This window comes from Cydia amplana, chromosome 3, assembly GCF_948474715.1.
Source record: "Cydia amplana chromosome 3, ilCydAmpl1.1, whole genome shotgun sequence".
NCBI classification, from domain to species: Eukaryota; Metazoa; Arthropoda; class Insecta; order Lepidoptera; family Tortricidae; genus Cydia; species Cydia amplana.
This window is the reverse complement of record NC_086071.1, coordinates 22,496,788-22,514,426: the sequence shown is the minus strand read 5'-3', so window position 1 is coordinate 22,514,426 and position 17,639 is coordinate 22,496,788.

Here is a 17,639-nt window from a genome sequence, read left to right as displayed (position 1 = left end):
GTTCATGTCACATACATTACAAAATGTTTTTTTGAAGATTATAGTTATCTGGATGTGTCTTTTAATTGAAAAACACATTTTAAAAAGAAGTTACGGTAAATATGTAACAATTATCTAGTTATCACTTTTGTAATTTAGTTTTCTAGATCGCATGGAGGTTCTGTTGCTTAATTAGGTATGGAATTTTATTAGTTATTAAGATACATGTGTAATGTGGACCATTTCTACACAATTGCAAGTTCGTGATAGATAGTTATCAATGATTGGTTTTCGCGAACAAGAAGAGCAGCTTGCAAGCAAAATATAGATGCAGGGCAGTGTTAATAGTTTGTAACGAACAAGGTACGGACGGCAGCTATCTGCTTTACGCACATTCGTCATAATTAGAATACTCTTTTTCTGCATTATAGAAAGTTGTTCAGCCTCGACACTATCACCACAAAGAACTACAGCGTACCGAAGCCATGTGCACGCGTAGTATGCAGATAATGCATACTCGAAGTGTATTCTTTCTTTGTATGTTAAGCATATACAAATTTCCACATTTTCGTTTTAATATTTTGTATATGGATCTTCTAATTCATGCCCACATCTATGGCTATACTTAACAAATTGAATACGCGACCTCTTCAATATTACATGATGCAGTGTCTAACTTAGTTCCAATGGTTTATTTTTGTGGGTGGGTTATATGATTTTGGTCTTTTTCAAGTTCATTTCTAAGTTATGTTCACCGACGCATTTCGGTACGGAACTAAAAATGTTCTGAAGTTGTGACCTACATTCGGAGTTGTTATTGCTACTAAACAATAGAGAGGCTTTGTCAGCAAACATAACGCAGGTTGTGTCTGTGTTAAGTATTTTTGGCAGGTCTTTAACAGGTATATGTCAGAAATAGTAGGCATCCACCAACGCTTCCCTGAAGTAGGTATTAAGCAAATAATATGACGCGATTTTGATGTCACAGTTTTTAATTCCTCCTTATCAACGTGGTCTACTTGGACGCATTGCTTACGGTTTCCGAGGTACGATTTGGTTTGAACCAATTATACGCAGTGCCGCGTATTCCCATCCCGTACAATCTACAGAGTAAGATTTCGTGTGATACTTTTTTATACGCTTATGTCATGGCTAGCAAAAATCCTAAATTATGTGTTCTGTTGTCTAGATGTTCTGTATGTATTGATAAAAAAAAAGGTAAACGATAAAATGCTGCACTTTACGAAAAAGTTGTCTTAGACTCGATTTATTAAGATAAGGTCGGGTAAGAGTGCGATAGGACGATATTGGTTTGGATTGATTACGTCACCGTTTGTAAATATGGGTTTAATAATGGATATTTTAAGTAAGTCCGGGAATATGCCTTGATTAAATAACTTGTTAATCAGTTTTGTCAGTGGCTGTGCTAACTTTATAAGAACGGGCGGCATTTCGTCGACTCCAAGACTATTTTTATTTTTGAGTTGCCTTACAATTTTTATTGTTTCGGTCACCGGCTGTAAGAATATTGAGTTGGTGGCGGGTTATGCACACGACGCGCGCGGTCTGTTAATGCTCCAGCTTTATTAAATAATAGAGCTACCTGTTCTAGCGCTGATTGATAAACAACTGTTGTCTGTATATATGACCTATGGGAACATATCGTAACATATCGTGTAGGCGGTACCCTAAAACCAGATTTAATGGCTAGTTACCTATGCAGGTGGTTATGGTGTAGTTAGTTAACTTGTAAGTGCTATGTTGTTCGTGAACCTGATGTTTCATTACCTGAGTACGCGAAGAACGATCTAGTTGCCACGTTATTTATTACCTACGTATATTTAATATTATACTGCGTACACTAGAGCTTGATCCTATGATAAGTGGTTTGGATAAATAAAATAAAAATATATATGTTTTGTATGGTAGGTATCATTGGGAACAAGACAAACAAACCACATGAGATTTGTTATTGAGTTCATTGCAAATGGATACTAAGACCAATATGTTACTGGTACCATGTAGGTTTGGAGGTGGTATGTTATAGCTAGACCCAATGTCTAATGAGCCAAATTATGTGTGCTCGCTTTGATTATTTAGTTAGATTATATGTCGAGCCATGTAGGTGTGCTGCTTATGAGTGCGGACATGTAGGTGTGCTGCTTATGAGTGCGGACATGTAGGTGTGCTGCAGAGTTGCGTTAAAGATTTTAAAGTTTAAAGAGTTCAGTTAAAGATTTTAAAGTTTAAAGAGTTGAGTTAAAGATTTAAAGTTTAATGAGTTGAGTTTAAAGATTAGTTTAATGATTTTAAAGTGTTGAGTTTAAAGATTAGTTTAATGATTTTAAAGTATTGAGTTTAAAGATTAGTTTAATGATTTTAAAGAGTTTTGAGTTTAAAGATTTTGAGTTTAATGATTTTAAAGTTTAGTTTAATTTAATGATTTTAAAGTTTAGTTTAATTTAATGATTTTAAAGTTTAAAGAGTTTTGAGTTGAGTTTAAAGGTTTTAAAGTTTAAAGAGTTTTGAGTTGAGTTTAAAGGTTTTAAAGAGTGCGGCCATGCAGTGTGCTGCTAGAAAGTCTACAGCCATGTAGATGTGCTGTTTATGAGTGCGGTCATGTAGTGCGCAGCTAGAAAGTCTACAGCCATGTAGATGTGCTGTTATGAGTGCGGACATGTAGGTGTGCTGCCAGAGTCCACGGATGTAGTATTTTGTACGAGCTTAGTTTAAAGAGTTTTAAATAGTTGTTTAAAGGTTTAAGAGTTCAAAGAGTTCAAAGAGTTCAAAGAGTTCAAAGAGTTCAAAGAGTTCAAAGAGTTCAAAGAGTGCAAAGAGTTCAAAGAGTTCAAAGAGTTCAAAGAGTTCAAAGAGTTCAAAGAGTAAAAAGAGTAAAAAGAGTAAAAAGTTAAAAGTTAAAAGTTCAAAAAGTTCAAAAAGTTCATAAAGTTCAAAAAGTTCAAAAAGTTCAAAAAGTTCAAAAAGTTCAAAAAGTTCAAAAAGTTCAAAAAGTTCAAAAAGTTCAAAAAGTTCAAAAAGTTCAAAAAGTTCAAAAAGTTCAAAAAGTTTATAAATAGTCTGATCAATGAGTCTAAAGAATCACTTTCCTTGTGTAGGTGATATGCTATAGCCGCTATAGGTAGGTAGGTACAATTAGTGTAAATTAGAGAGTGAGTAACCGTCAAACAATAATGATGTGCTAAATTTGATTAATATATGTTTATACATGTATGTTATGGGAAGGAAAATTGTTTGATTGAAGTAAGTACCTATAAGTACATATAAGTAGATATGTACAAGTGCTGAATTTAAACACGGTAAAGCATTGGTATGCTGTGCAGGGTGAAAAAAATATATTTTAACAACCAATCATGCAGCGCACTGAAATTTAATTACAGGGAAAAATGAGGTCAGCGACGGTGGACAGATGACGCGGAACACTGCGACAGCCGAGCGTGAGGTGCCTAAAGACAGATGTCGTCACCACAGGAGACGCTGACGTGGGTAGCTTCTCTCTGATGACTCTTACGAAGAAGGACCGCGGGAGTTAAGGCCACGCTCACATCAAGTTTGTAGCTAGTATTGTAATCGTACACCTTTGAAGGGTTACAATGATGTAAGTGACCAAATTAATTTGATTTCAGAGAGAAAACGTTAGATAGTTACAACTGTTAATTACATTATGCCTAATTAAGCCGTTAATGTAATTACGTAGCTTCTAAAACATTATTTCCATAAAACAGTTCCTATGTCTAAAATTTGAACGTAGTAAATTTAATCACGACCATATAAAGAGATTAGTTAATTATCGATGTCAATTGTTAAATGCTGTGAAAGTTTGTTTCATTATTTCTATTTTAATGTATCAGGCTAAATGTTGGTGATCGCACCATGTTTGTTAGAGAACTTAATTGAAAAAAGTGTTTTACAGTACTAAAATCAATGCAATAAATTTGGGTTTATTCTATAGGTACTTGCCGATAGTAATGTGTCTATAATCCTACGTGTAATTAAGGTAAACATCATAATCAGCCAATCGATAATGCGCTGGTCAACTCACAAGTATGATGATTATGTAGCTAAAATGACTAATCGTTTGAGGATTTATGATGTTGTAAAGTAAAGGGGTCGATAGTGTGGTTAATAGACCTCTTTCTTTTTTTTATTATTAATGTACGTATATTTCGTGAACCTTTTCATGGTTTGTAGTGTAAATAAGTCTTTAAATATCCCTTTTTAAGTAACATTAATATTAGTCTGAAGAATAAATAAGTAACATTTACATCTGCAATACCTGCTACCATGAATAAATTAAATAATTGTTTAAATTATTTTTAGCGAAATTACCGTTTGTAGTTTACCTCTATTTGAGTTGCTGTAATTCTTTGTATTATTTTATTGTAATCAGGTGTACAATGAAAAGTATTGGTATTGTATAAACAGACTTCTGTTATCTAAAATAGGATTGGAAAGGAATTAGGCAACACGGCCGAGTGTGATATTATTGTTGATCGTGCACCGGAGGTAGCACGCAGTCGGATGGCCGAGTGTGATATTTCATAAGATTTTGAGAATTAATTATAATTATTTAGTGTAAGTTAGGTTTAACTAATGGCATTCAGTGGGTAGTGATTGAAAATATGATCAGTGTTTACCCGAATATTTGTTAATTAATCTGTCGGTACTCGCGAAAATGACCCTTCTCTCCTAACCGCCAATTCTAATGATAGAAAAGTATAAATATAACGTACCATGGGGTGGAAGATTCATTCTCGCTTGGCGCTGGAACGAGTAACACTAAATTTAGCACGAAGGTTACTGCTTGTGAACTTAAGATTGTTTAAGAGTGTACGTAGAAGTAAGTAGTTGGAGTAAATTAAAAGTAAATGATTGTACCAAGGACTTTGATTCATCACACATAACTTAATGTATCATAGCGACAGCGTCGAGTCTCGCGCTGACCTGCAACGTCTGGAAACAGACTACTGGGCGAAGTTACGGCAAGTACGTAGCAATTTTATTAACGGTCGCATATCTAACGCTAAGGACGATATGAGTAGGAGTATATGGCGCGTCATCTCCGCAGAAACATGTAAAAATAAAAGGGGAAATGCTATTGATGTACTTGTTAGCAGATCGGCGGGCGACTGTGTCAGCGCTCGCGCCGCTGCCGCCGCCGCGCTGTTAAACCGGTATTACATCGATACTAATATAAACAATGCCACACCGTGCACCCGGACCGCGCTAGTATATCTCTCACAATACCTATCCGCTGGATGTCCGACCTTTAAATTTGAACCGTTTAGGCTAGATGAGATGAAAGTCGCATGCAAAAAAATCAAACGCAAGGAATCCAAGGACATTAACGACATGTCGACCCGCATTATCGACTATTTGCCTCCGACCGTCATCTCTCTGCTCTTAATGCTGTTTAATAAATGTGTATTCTATGGAACCTACCCAGAAGTTTTTAAACAAATAAAAGTACAACCTGTATACAAAGGGAAAGGTGAAATGCACGTGCCTAAGCATTACCGTCCTATCTCACTTATACCGGTAATGTCTAAAATTTTTGAATATTTATTAAGTAACAGATTAATGAAACACATTACATCTAATGATCTCCTAAACCGTCAGCAATACGCGTACCAGCCTGGTCGATCCACCTCGGACGCGGCGCGCGACGTCGTGGTGCGAGTGATGGCGCACCTCGAGGGCGGGCGGCAGGTCGCTGCCATCTTCTGCGATCTGTCGCGCGCCTTCGAAATGATTGACCACAAACTTCTCCTCGCCAAGCTATCTATATATGGCTTCTCCGGTAGCTTCCATGACGTCATCGCCTCGTTCCTGGGTAACCGCAGACAGAGTACCTACGTCCTTAATGCTAAGTCTAACCTTGAACAAATAGGAAACTGCGCAGTGCCCCAGGGATCGGTAATGGGAAACAACCTATTTTTACTATTGGTTAACGATATTACCGCCGCGTGTGGTGACCCCGAGTTAGGGTTTGAGATCCGGATATCCGGATATCCGAAATATCCGGATATCCGTCAAATCTAAGATCCGGATCCAACGTCCTATAGGATCCGGATATTTCGGATCTCACGGATCCGTTAAATATTGCATTGGTCGCGTTATTGGTACGCGATAACGTCATAAAATAAATACAAATATTGCTTAAACTAAACAGTAGTAACAGTAACAGTATTAAAACGAGCTACCTGCATGCCTCCTGACTGGAATAAGGGTAAATATTTGTATGTTTTAAAGTAATTGTTATCAGGTTTTCGCTCAGTCGCCTTTGGGTCGTCTACCTGGAACATCATTAGTGCTTGTGCGTGTTGTTATCAGTGACTTTTTTGTGTTATCGTGTCGGTTCCCAGTCTTCTGTTAACATAAATAACATGTGCTTGATGTGCTGCTGAGTAACTAATATTGATATTTTTATCTCGTTATTAAGAAGCTGTAGCCCAAATTTCTTAATTTCCCGAAACTTTTGTAGTAATTTTACATTATTTTGCAGTAATTAACTGGATTTAAATATATACCTATAATGGAAGATTGCTGTAATGGGGACTGAATAAATGAGTTAGATACTTTTTCTAAGCCATTTTTCTCAGTCGAACGACTGAAGGTATAGCTATTTTACCAAGGTAAAGGAAGTACGTTTTTTAATAGTATAAATTATATCACACCACACCGGTATAAAATAATAAAAGTACATAAATGTAACTTTTTCTACATTTTCTATTTTGTGAGCGTATAATGGCAAATTTAAGAAAAAACGCCGAAGTTAAAGCGGTGTTTTTGGCACCTTTAGAATTAATTCTTCTGAGCAGATATATAGAAATGAATTTGCTTTAATTACTTCATTTTTGGCGTTTTCGGTTACAAATCGACTACGGCCCCCTAAAAAAAATGCATAATACTATTAATAGGAATACCTAATTAAGACTACACTGAATATCTTATTATACATATTTATATCGTTTTGAGATAATAATAATAATTATTAATAATTGTAATTAACTAAAATATGACCATTTTACATTTTACTAGCTGTTCCTTGTATGTAATTGTAAATTTCGTCACCTTTCTTGATACTAGATATGAGCGCCGATAGGCATATAGCCGGCGGCGGCGCGCCGGTCAAAATTGGTCGGCGGCGGCGGCGAATCGGCGGCGTGGCTTTGAAACACCTTCGATTAATGAAAAAAGAATTCAAACCAAAATTTTACCGAAAAAACATGTTTTTGCTGTAAGAAAGTTATGAAATAAATGCATTTTTTTTATTTTCAAAGATAATTTATTGAATAATGGTACGAAAAAAATTGATATCGTATAAACTGTGGATAAGCGGTATCGCGCGGCATCAGAGGCGGTCTTAATCATGGCGAGGCTTTGGCCGGAAGATCTTAGCGAGGCCCTTATCTTTTGTGCTAAGTTAAAAATTGCCGATTGACTGTATCAGGGAAACGTCTTGTCGACAGTCCAAAAAAAACGAGCTCCGTCATTAACCAATATCGACCCAACAAAACCGATTTATGTCAAAAAGTGAGGCCCTACGCCGAGCTCCATGTAACACTGAAGACTTTATTTCGACGCCTCCCAATGCGAGGCCAGAGGATGAGCTGCAGGTAAGCATACAGCTAAGAATCGAACGCCAAGTGTAAGCTTGGCTGACGGCTGAACGCCTGGAGCGCCGATTGCGGCGCGCTTCTGTGCGAGGCCGAGCTGCAAGAGAGCAGAGCGACGGTGCAGGCCGATAAAAACTGAAGCCATAGTGTTAAAGATCTGGAGCTTTCCTGCGGGCGCATTCGTGCGACGCCAAAGGCCGAGCTGAAATGGAGCTAAGATCGGATAAGGACCAATGCTCAAGCGTTTTAAAACAGACCGAAAGTTGAGCTCCAAACAGGGCCAAGAACTTGCAGGTTCAGATAGCGGCTTAATTCCATGCGAGCGATGCAAGGCCAAAGATTGAGCTGCGAGAGAGCAAAGCTTGAAATTTCAACAGTGGCCAAGTTTAATTGAGACCCGATTCCGACGCCCTTCCGTGCGAAGCCAACAGCCGGACATTTGGACGTGGAACCGCTTAATATCTCAAAATTAACCCAATTTTATACCTTTTAAAGACGTTTAACCACAGAACAAGTAGAATGGCGATGCGAGTAGGGTACGTGTCGCCGCCGGTTATGAGCAAACGCTCGCATGCTAGTTCTCGCCCGCGCTGACCGAAAAACGTAAACATGCCTTTTGCGCCACAATAACGTTCAGATTAAGAAGCCAGACATCAAATCTGTCTAAAGGAGGCGTATCCATTCACCAGACACAAGTTTTTACTACCGTTGCGCGAGAAATGTGGAAATGTGGAGAGGAACGAGCGGCGACACCGGTTCCGATACTAACTGCGCGCGATAGCCGTTCTAACCTCTTTAATATGTTCTGTGCGTTTAACCATGCTTGCAATGGTTAAATTCGCGGTAAATGACGGATGGTTAGCTGGCAAAATTAGTTATGCATTGGATCGGTAATCCAAAGATGTGGGTTCGAGTCTCACGTGAGTCAGAGTTGATCACAGTAAATTTGTTCATTGTGATTGACATGTCTAGTGTATAATTATATACAATCTATAAATTGTAATGTGGAACGTTCCACAATAAAAATGGAAGGAAATCAGTATGTTTATTACAAGCATATTGATGTTAAAATTGATATTAAATAATTTCGTTTCCCCAAGACTAGTAGCGCGGTTACTAGACAGATAAGTTTGCATTTGCCTTCGATATTTTTGAATTATATGGGCATAAAATACCTTTTGAATGCCTATAAACTATTCGAAGTGGCGCCGTTAATGATCTAAACTCGATTAAAAATATATTATCTGATTCTGAAAGTAGTAGTAACTACCAAGGTCACGCCGATGCCACGCCGATAGAGCAGCGTCGGCGGCGGCGGCGCGAAAATTTTGTCGGCGGCGGCGGCGCGCCGGCGCGGCGCTCATATCTACTAGATATGAGCGCCGATAGGCATTTAGCCGGCGGCGGCGCGCCGGTTAAAATTGGTCGGCGGCGGCGGCGAATCGGCGGCGTGGCCTTGAAACACCTTCGATTAATGAAAAAGGAATTCAAACCAAAATTTTACCGAAAAAACATGTTTTGCTTTAAGAATGTTATGAAATAAATGCATTTTTTATTTTCAAGGATAATTTATTGAATAATGGTACGAAAAAAATTGATATCGTATAAACTGTGAATAAGCGGTATCGCGCGGCATCAGAGGCGGTCTTAATCTTGGCGAGGCTCTGGCCGGAAGATCTTAGCGAGGCCCTTATCTTTTGTGCTATGTTAATAATTGCGGATTGACTGTATCAGGGAAACGTCTTGTCGACAGTCCAAAGAAAATCGAGCTCCGTCATTAACCAATATCGATTTAACAAAACCGATTTATGTCAAAAAGTGAGGCCCAACGCCGAGCTGCATGTAACACCGAAGACTTGATTTCGACGCCTCCCAATGCGAGGCCAGAAGATGAGCTGCAGGTAAGCATACAGCTAAGAATCGAACGCCAAGTGTAAGCTTGGCTGACGGCCGAACGCCTGGAGCGCCGATTGCGGCGCGCTTCTGTGCGAGGCCGAGCTGCAAGAGAGCAGAGCGAGGGCGCAGGCCGATAAAGAATGAAGCCATAGTGTTAAAGATCTGGAGCTTTCCTGCGGGCGCATTCGTGCGATGCCAAAGGCCGAGCTGCAATGGAGCTAAGATAGGATAAGGACCAATGCTCAAGCGTTTTAAAACAGGCCGAAAGTTGAGCTCCAAACAGGGCCAAATACTTGCAGGTTCAGATAGCGGCTTAATTCCATGCGAACGATGCAAGGCCAAAGATTGAGCTGCGAGAGAGCAAAGCTTGAGATTTGAACAGTGGCCAAGTTTAATTGAGACCCAATTCCGACGCCCTTCCGTGCGAAGCCAACGGCCGGACATTTGGACGTGGAAACGCTTAATATCTCAAAATTAACCCCATTTTATATCTTTTAAAAACGTTTAACCATACTTGCAATGGTTAAATTCGCGGTAAATGACGGACGGAAAATTAGTTATGCGTTGGATCGGTAATCCAAAGGTGTGGGTTCGAGTCTCACGTTAGCCAGAGTTGATCACAGTTAATTTTTTCATTGTGATTGACATATTTCTAGTGTATATATACAATCTATAAATTGTAATGTAGAACGTTCCACAATAAAAATGGAAGGAAATCAGTATGTTTATTACAAGCATATTGATGTTAAAATTGATATTAAATAATTTCGTTTACCCAAGACTAGTAGCGCGGTTACTAGACAGATAAGTTTGCATTTGCCTTCGATATTTTTGAATTATACGGGCCTAAAATACCTTTTAAATGCCTATAAACTATTCGAAGTGGCGCCGTTAATGATCTAAACTCGATTAAAAATATATTATCTGATTCCGAAAGTAGTAGTAAAGCCGATAGCGGCGGCGGCGGCGCGAAAATTTTGTCGGCGGCGGCGGCGCGCCGGCGCGGCGCTCATATCTATATGGTATACTAGCTGGCCACACTATACCTACCAGATACAAAAATTGCTTAGACCATTTTATGCTTAAAATCAATAAAACTATTCTAAACATTTGGCATCAATAGCCGTACTTCACACGACTACCTCTGACCATTTCACTACTTTTCTATCAATTACAAAATTAAATAACCAAGCGCTGGAAGCGCTGGTGGCCTAGCGGTAAGAGCGTGCGACTTGCAATCCGGAGGTCGCGGGTTCGAACCCTGGCTCGTACCAATGAGTTTTTCGGAACTTATGTACGAAATATCATTTGATATTTACCAGTCGCTTTTCGGTGAAGGAAAACATCGTGAGGAAACCGGACTAATCCCAATACGGGCCTAGTTTACCCTCTGGGTTGGAAGGTCAGATGGCAGTCGCTTTCGTAAAACTACGCCCACGCCAATTACTGGGATTAGTTGCCAAGCGGACCCCAGGCTCCCATGAGCCGTGGCAAAATGCCGGGACAACGCGAGGAAGATGATGACAAAATTAAATAACCAGGCGCTTCCCAACAAAACTAAAACCGTTACCAATTTTGATAAGGCCTTAGAGGAATTAAAAACTAAGAACCTTGCAAACGTATTGTATAGTAACGATCCGGAATTTATTATAAACAGTCTGATTTATCAAATAAGCGAAACTTTAAAAAATAATACTAAAATCTCTAGTGTACCAAGTAAATATCGTACTATAAAGCCTTGGATATCTCCGGGGATCCTCCGTTGTATCAGAAATCGTAACAAATTGCAAAGACAAGTACGTGCTGACCCCTTTAATGAAATAAGTAAAATAACCTACACAAGATATAGGAACTATTGTAACAAGGTTATTAAAAAATCAAAAAGAGATTATGAAAGACAGCTATTGGCCAACTCTACCGGAAACACTAAAATGCTTTGGAAAAATATTAAGAACATTACTTACACTAATAAAACAAACAGGGCAAATATATCACTGTCTAATCTAAAATCGTCTCCCTTAGAGTCTGTGGATTTCATTAACGATTACTTTGTTAATATTGGGAATCAATTGGCTCAGTGCATACAACCAACGGCAAATGAACTTAACAATTACCTGCGAAATATACCTGGCCAAAGTAACTCCTTTGTACTTACGCAAACAAATGATTGTGAAATAATTAATATACTCAAGAGTTTAGTTAAAGACGGATAGCGCCCCGGGCTGGGACAACATTCCTACCATGTATTTAAAAATGGCAATGTCCGAAATAGTGCCTGTAATTACACACTTTGTGAATACATGCTTTAACCTGGGATCGTTTCCAGTCCCCCTCAAACAGGCTATTATCACTCCGGTATATAAGGATGGGGCGAGAGACAACGTTAGTAATTATAGACCAATCTCAGTGCTTCCTGCAATCTCAAAAATCATGGAAATACTTATCAATACTAGGCTTCTTAACTACTTACATAAGTTCAATATAATATCTTCTTCACAATTTGGCTTCAGGCAAGGGATCTCAACTGAGGATGCTGTAACTAGCCTCTGCTCACAAATAGTTGAACAAATAGATAGGCGTGAGAAGTGCATGACAATGTTCTTAGATTTAAAAAAGGCCTTCGACACTCTCTCCCCATCCTTTTACATAAATTGGAAAGGGTCGGAATAAGAGGAGCCCCACTGGCACTATTCGAAGACTAACTCAAAAATAGAAGTCAGAAAACTAAATCAAAAAACTATATAAGTGAAGCCAAAGAAGTGACCTGTGGTGTTCCTCAAGGAAGGTAGCGTACTCGGTCCGACGCTTTTTCTCATTTATATCAATGATTTGTGTAATATGCAATTAAAAAATGCTAAAATTTACTCTTATGCCGATGACACGGCTATTACTTTTACCGGTAAAACATGGAATGATGTAAGGGCTAACGCTGAGGAGGGATTGCAGCAAATAGGAAAATACCTTAACAATAATATACTTACCCTTAATACTGAGAAAACCAATTATATATGTTTTGGTATCTACAATGATTCTCAGCCAAATGAAGACTTTACCATCAAAATCCATAGCTGTAACAATACCCGTCGTATAGGAGACTGTACCTGTCCTGTTATCAAAAAGGTAACAACCACAAAATATCTAGGTATATTTTTAGACCAGCGCCTCTCCTGGTATCCACACCTCGAACATGTTTCTGGTAGACTACGAAAGCTGACTTGGATCTTCAAAACATTAAGAGAGGTTGTGCCAAAAATGAACCCTGAATCGAAGAAGTCCAATAGAGATCTTTTGAAAGAAATGTATATGTCGGGGCTTAATGTAGGTTTAGGTATTCAGGAATGGCTAGATGCACTAGGTATTACATCCCTGTGGGCACAGGTATTTAACACGATAACTAGTACGCGAGGCACAATGTAACCAACATACGGGATACGAAAGGAGTTAAATACTAAGTTAGGACTATTAGGCGAGACGTAGTCCCACGGATGCGTGTTTCATGCGCTAAGTCGCAAATAAGAATGTCCTCACACCCTCGGCTCCAGCCCTTGCCTGGCCTGGCGCCTAAGGTTAGCTTCGCCACAAAAAATCACTAACTAATTAATTACCAAACACGACCCGTGAGAACACATCCAGACGGTATTAAGTGGGCCGACTGTCGCCAGCATCAAGTGGTGTCAAGTTCAGACTTTAGTCTTGTACTTAATCGATCTTTATTATCCACGTCGCTTTCAAGCTTTTATGATAAATATGTCATATAAGCGCAACCATTATTTGAATTTACTAATTATATCACCTGCGCGTCGACACGGCGATCCTGACTGTCACACGTCCTCGTGTGCAATGAGCCATTTATTGTCATCATGACAACTCAGCAAATTTTAATTAAACTTTACCGTTCGGCTATTCTGCCACTAATATCACTACAGATCACTAAGATCCATTCGACTATTAACATCACTACAGATCACTAATATGATCCATCGGCTATTAATATCACTACAGATCACTATGATCCATTCGACTATTTATATCACTACAGATCACTATGATCCATTCGACTATTAATATCACTACAGATCACTATGATCCATTCGGCAATTAATATCGCTACAGATCCGACCTAACTTTCGACGAACGATCAGCGAAGATCCGACCTAACTAAGGAAGGTTATTCTGCCATGCATATCATTAAGGGTACAAACATAGATAATCAATAAAATTTATCGAATTAAATGAACTCTAGCACAAATACAAAGCAACAAGCAACAATGAACAGATTCAGTTAATTTTCTTATAAGAACATAAGCAGTTTCATTACAAATTACGTTGATCAAAATAACACCTTGTTGTTAACATTTATGTGACTTCTCAAATAACACTATGGCCCGCACCACATCCGGGCACCACCACTACAATTCCACAGGCACTAAGGTTTGCACCAAATGTCACTGTCTCTCATAGTCATTGTCACACGGCACACCAGCCGTCAAGGTCCATTGACCACATCTGTGACAAACCGTCACATCTCAACCATCAACAATCCCAACCAGTGTCACATCACAACACAGTCATATGGTCCACTGACCACCATCATAACATCCAGCGGCTCTCAGGCCACTCCCAAAGCGATACACTGATCACTTCCATTGGTTGCGTACAGGAACACAAACCATTCCACACGAGGCATCAACACCACCACGGGTGTCAACCTCATCCCTAACACTATGTACCGTCACCTGTGGTCGCCGCGCAGCCTCCTTTACCAAATACATTTTCACTACATACACGTGACGATATATCTGATTCAGGTAATATGTGACCTACGATCGACCAGCAAATTAGGCACAAAGTGATGCACCTAAGTCAATAAAGTCATCGATACTCCATTGACTCTCACCTTCTAAAATAACTTTGCATTGAAGTCACATTAACCAACTGAATTTCAGTTCCAATATTCAACCATCCAAATTATTCAAACAATATCTTATGCGTCGACAACGGCTTTAACTGACTGTTCTTTGTTACTTATTACCAAAAAAATTAATTACAAATACCTAAAACTAGCATAAAACTAACATAAACTGTTTAAGTTTATATAATAGTAGGTAACGATTAACTTAAACTAGCATAGCATTATATGAAATAAAAAGTAAAGGCATAAAACAAAATCAGTGAGATAATCACTCAAACCTGTATTTTATGGATTTATTATTCCTATTTACAATACACGTGGAAAAAAAACACCATGTACCCACTTCAATTGATATGTTTTGAACGATTCACTAATAATTGTACCAATAGTAAGCAGTTTGAGTTTCAGCCACTATTGATACAAAATTCCAGGCACAACAAATTCATTAGAAACCCAAATTAGGAATCGAACTTTTGACGATTCAATTCAAAGAGATAGTATAAAGTCCTACTTAAATAAATGACTTTTTACTTTTACGTTTTACTAGAACCAGGAATATTTACTTTGCATTAGCAATTCAGTGTCTCAAAAACTTTATTTCCATACCATTAAATTCACAGAATTTCATTCGTTGTTAAAATGCACATAGTTTTCACATATCTTTACAGTTAGATGTCGATTAGGTGTATACATATAACACATGCAGTGTACGCACTTCTGTGCACCCGATCACCCAATTGTCCCACTTAAATGTCACTCTAAAAACAAAAACCCGACAGCTGACTTTAGAAATTTTGTCTTCACTACATAATCAAAAATGTGTCTTATCGTACACAAACATATACAAACACATACCTACTACAAATTCAACTTGTAATTCCGATTTACAGTTCATCTAGTACTAGTAGGTATTAATGTTATGTTTCCAACTAATTATAAATTACAAAATGATCAATGCAAGTTGCTAATTTTTCGTATCACGTCGAAATTACAATAATTTTAAAGCCGAAAATAATAAAAATATAATAGATTTTATTGATCGCTCTTATCATTTTAAGTTATTAGGTAGGTACTTAAAATTGGACGTAGCTATGCACTAACGTTCCAACCCACAAGTCACCCTTAATTGAATTAACACAACTTACACAATAGGCGGGTCAGCACAGTTCATAATGTATGAGAGCTCTACATGAATTCTCACACTAGAGATTTTTTGAGATGTGATAACCTATGTTGCAAATACTATATTTAAAAAAAAATCTCCACAAAATATGTCACATGGTTTTAATAAATCCAAACTATTATTAAAATAGAAAAAATATATCAAAACATGAATCCGACACTCGAGATTTTTTAATATGCAGTTCTCAAACATATACTCATTATGTATTTATATTTTCTCCCAGCTTGACACCAAAACCAGCTCCCAATAATTTTCTTTATTAAAAATATTTTTTTATATAAAAATAACAACTATGTGTACATAACAATTACATGTTAATTAAGCTCTGTATATTTACTATATCCTACAAAAAAATCTCTCACGTAAATTAATCCATTTAATTACTATTAACCATTTTTGTTTTGAAAATGTTTTCGTTGCTTCGAGAAAATGGACAGTGGATTTGTTTTTCACTTTCTCAAATCTCTTTCTCATGTTAGTGTAACAACAAAAAATCTCCCACGTATATGTAATATTGTATGGAATAAAACCATTATTAAATCATCCAAGCTATTTAAATTACCCTAAATGGCGGGTACTGATTCACTGTAGAGAACGTTTTATCGACTTCCATATCTCCGTCTCACTTCAATGTTCGCGGCAGACGATTGTTCCGCTTCAACAGCCGAGAGTTCGCGATCCGGTCGACCGTTAATTCTCCCATGACTACCTTACCCAGTTTCATCGGTATGCGTTGCGCGCTTACTTAACACACCTCAGGCCAAGCTCCTATAAAACGCGCAATGCATGCATGCATTGCGGTATCTCCTATACGTCACATATGTCAGCTATGAGGCTATGACATGGCTATGACAGACTGTGGCAGTTAGTTCCAAAGAAGTATACAGACTTGTCTACCCACCATAAAGTTTAGCGTAAAGAGAATATATCACTCCTTAGTGAAAAACCATACGGTTTGTGCGAAGTTGAGCGTTATGTCAATGCTAATAAAGATGATGGTTTGACTTACGGAAATGAATAATATAATATCATTTTATTTTATATTTCCAATTCCCGTTTCATTTACACCCAATATTAAATCTTTTTCCGTAATAAAATGCGTATATAATTACTGTCATCATCTGTATTTATTTTATTTCTTTAACCCCCGTTATTCATAAACGCGCTACAAACCTCAATTAGCTAATAATAGTAATAATCGTTTGTCCTTATCTGTCACTTTAACTTATGTATTTGTAAGTAAGGGATAAACATAATTGAACTAAATCAGGCCCGTAAAGTTTATGAATAAAGTGGTTAATCTTTATTGCACAAAAGAAAAACCTTATAGTACAAGAGGCGGACTTAATGCCATAAGGCATTCTCTACCAGTTAACGATGGCTTGTCCTCCGGCCCATTTGATCGATGACCTCCTTTGATTATTTATTTTTAATGGACGCCAAAATCCAGACAGGAACTTCGATTTTGACATTTACCACAGTAATGCAGTCGGTAGCAATGTCGCACTTCAAAATTGCTGCAGTCGACTGCATTGCTGTAGAAAACGTGAAAAAGGTCATTCAAAGGGTAATAGGGTTATATACACCGCGGGATTTAATAACCCGAAAGATTTAAACCAACGATTTTAGAGCCTAATTAGAGTATATAAAGTTATATAACACATAGTCCAAAAACCCTTAATTTAAGAGATATTAATTATTTAAAACAAATCACAAGTAAAAAAATCTCAATTCTAACACACCCTTATGCGTGACGTAGCCACCAACTAATTTTACACGCAGACGCACTAACTACATGGTTATTAGCCAGTTTCACTTAATTAAGTTTGATATCCTACAAAAAGGTTTCACTACCGAAATTTTGTTCTGTTCTCAATCACGAGAGTACAAACTATTTACCTTTACGATAACTGGCTGATAGTTTGACGAAAATGACGAAATTGATGTCAATAAAATGACATAGGTATTTCATATGTCACACAAGATATGCGCAAGATAACATCTTTAAATTTGATTGACTGTAATAAATAAA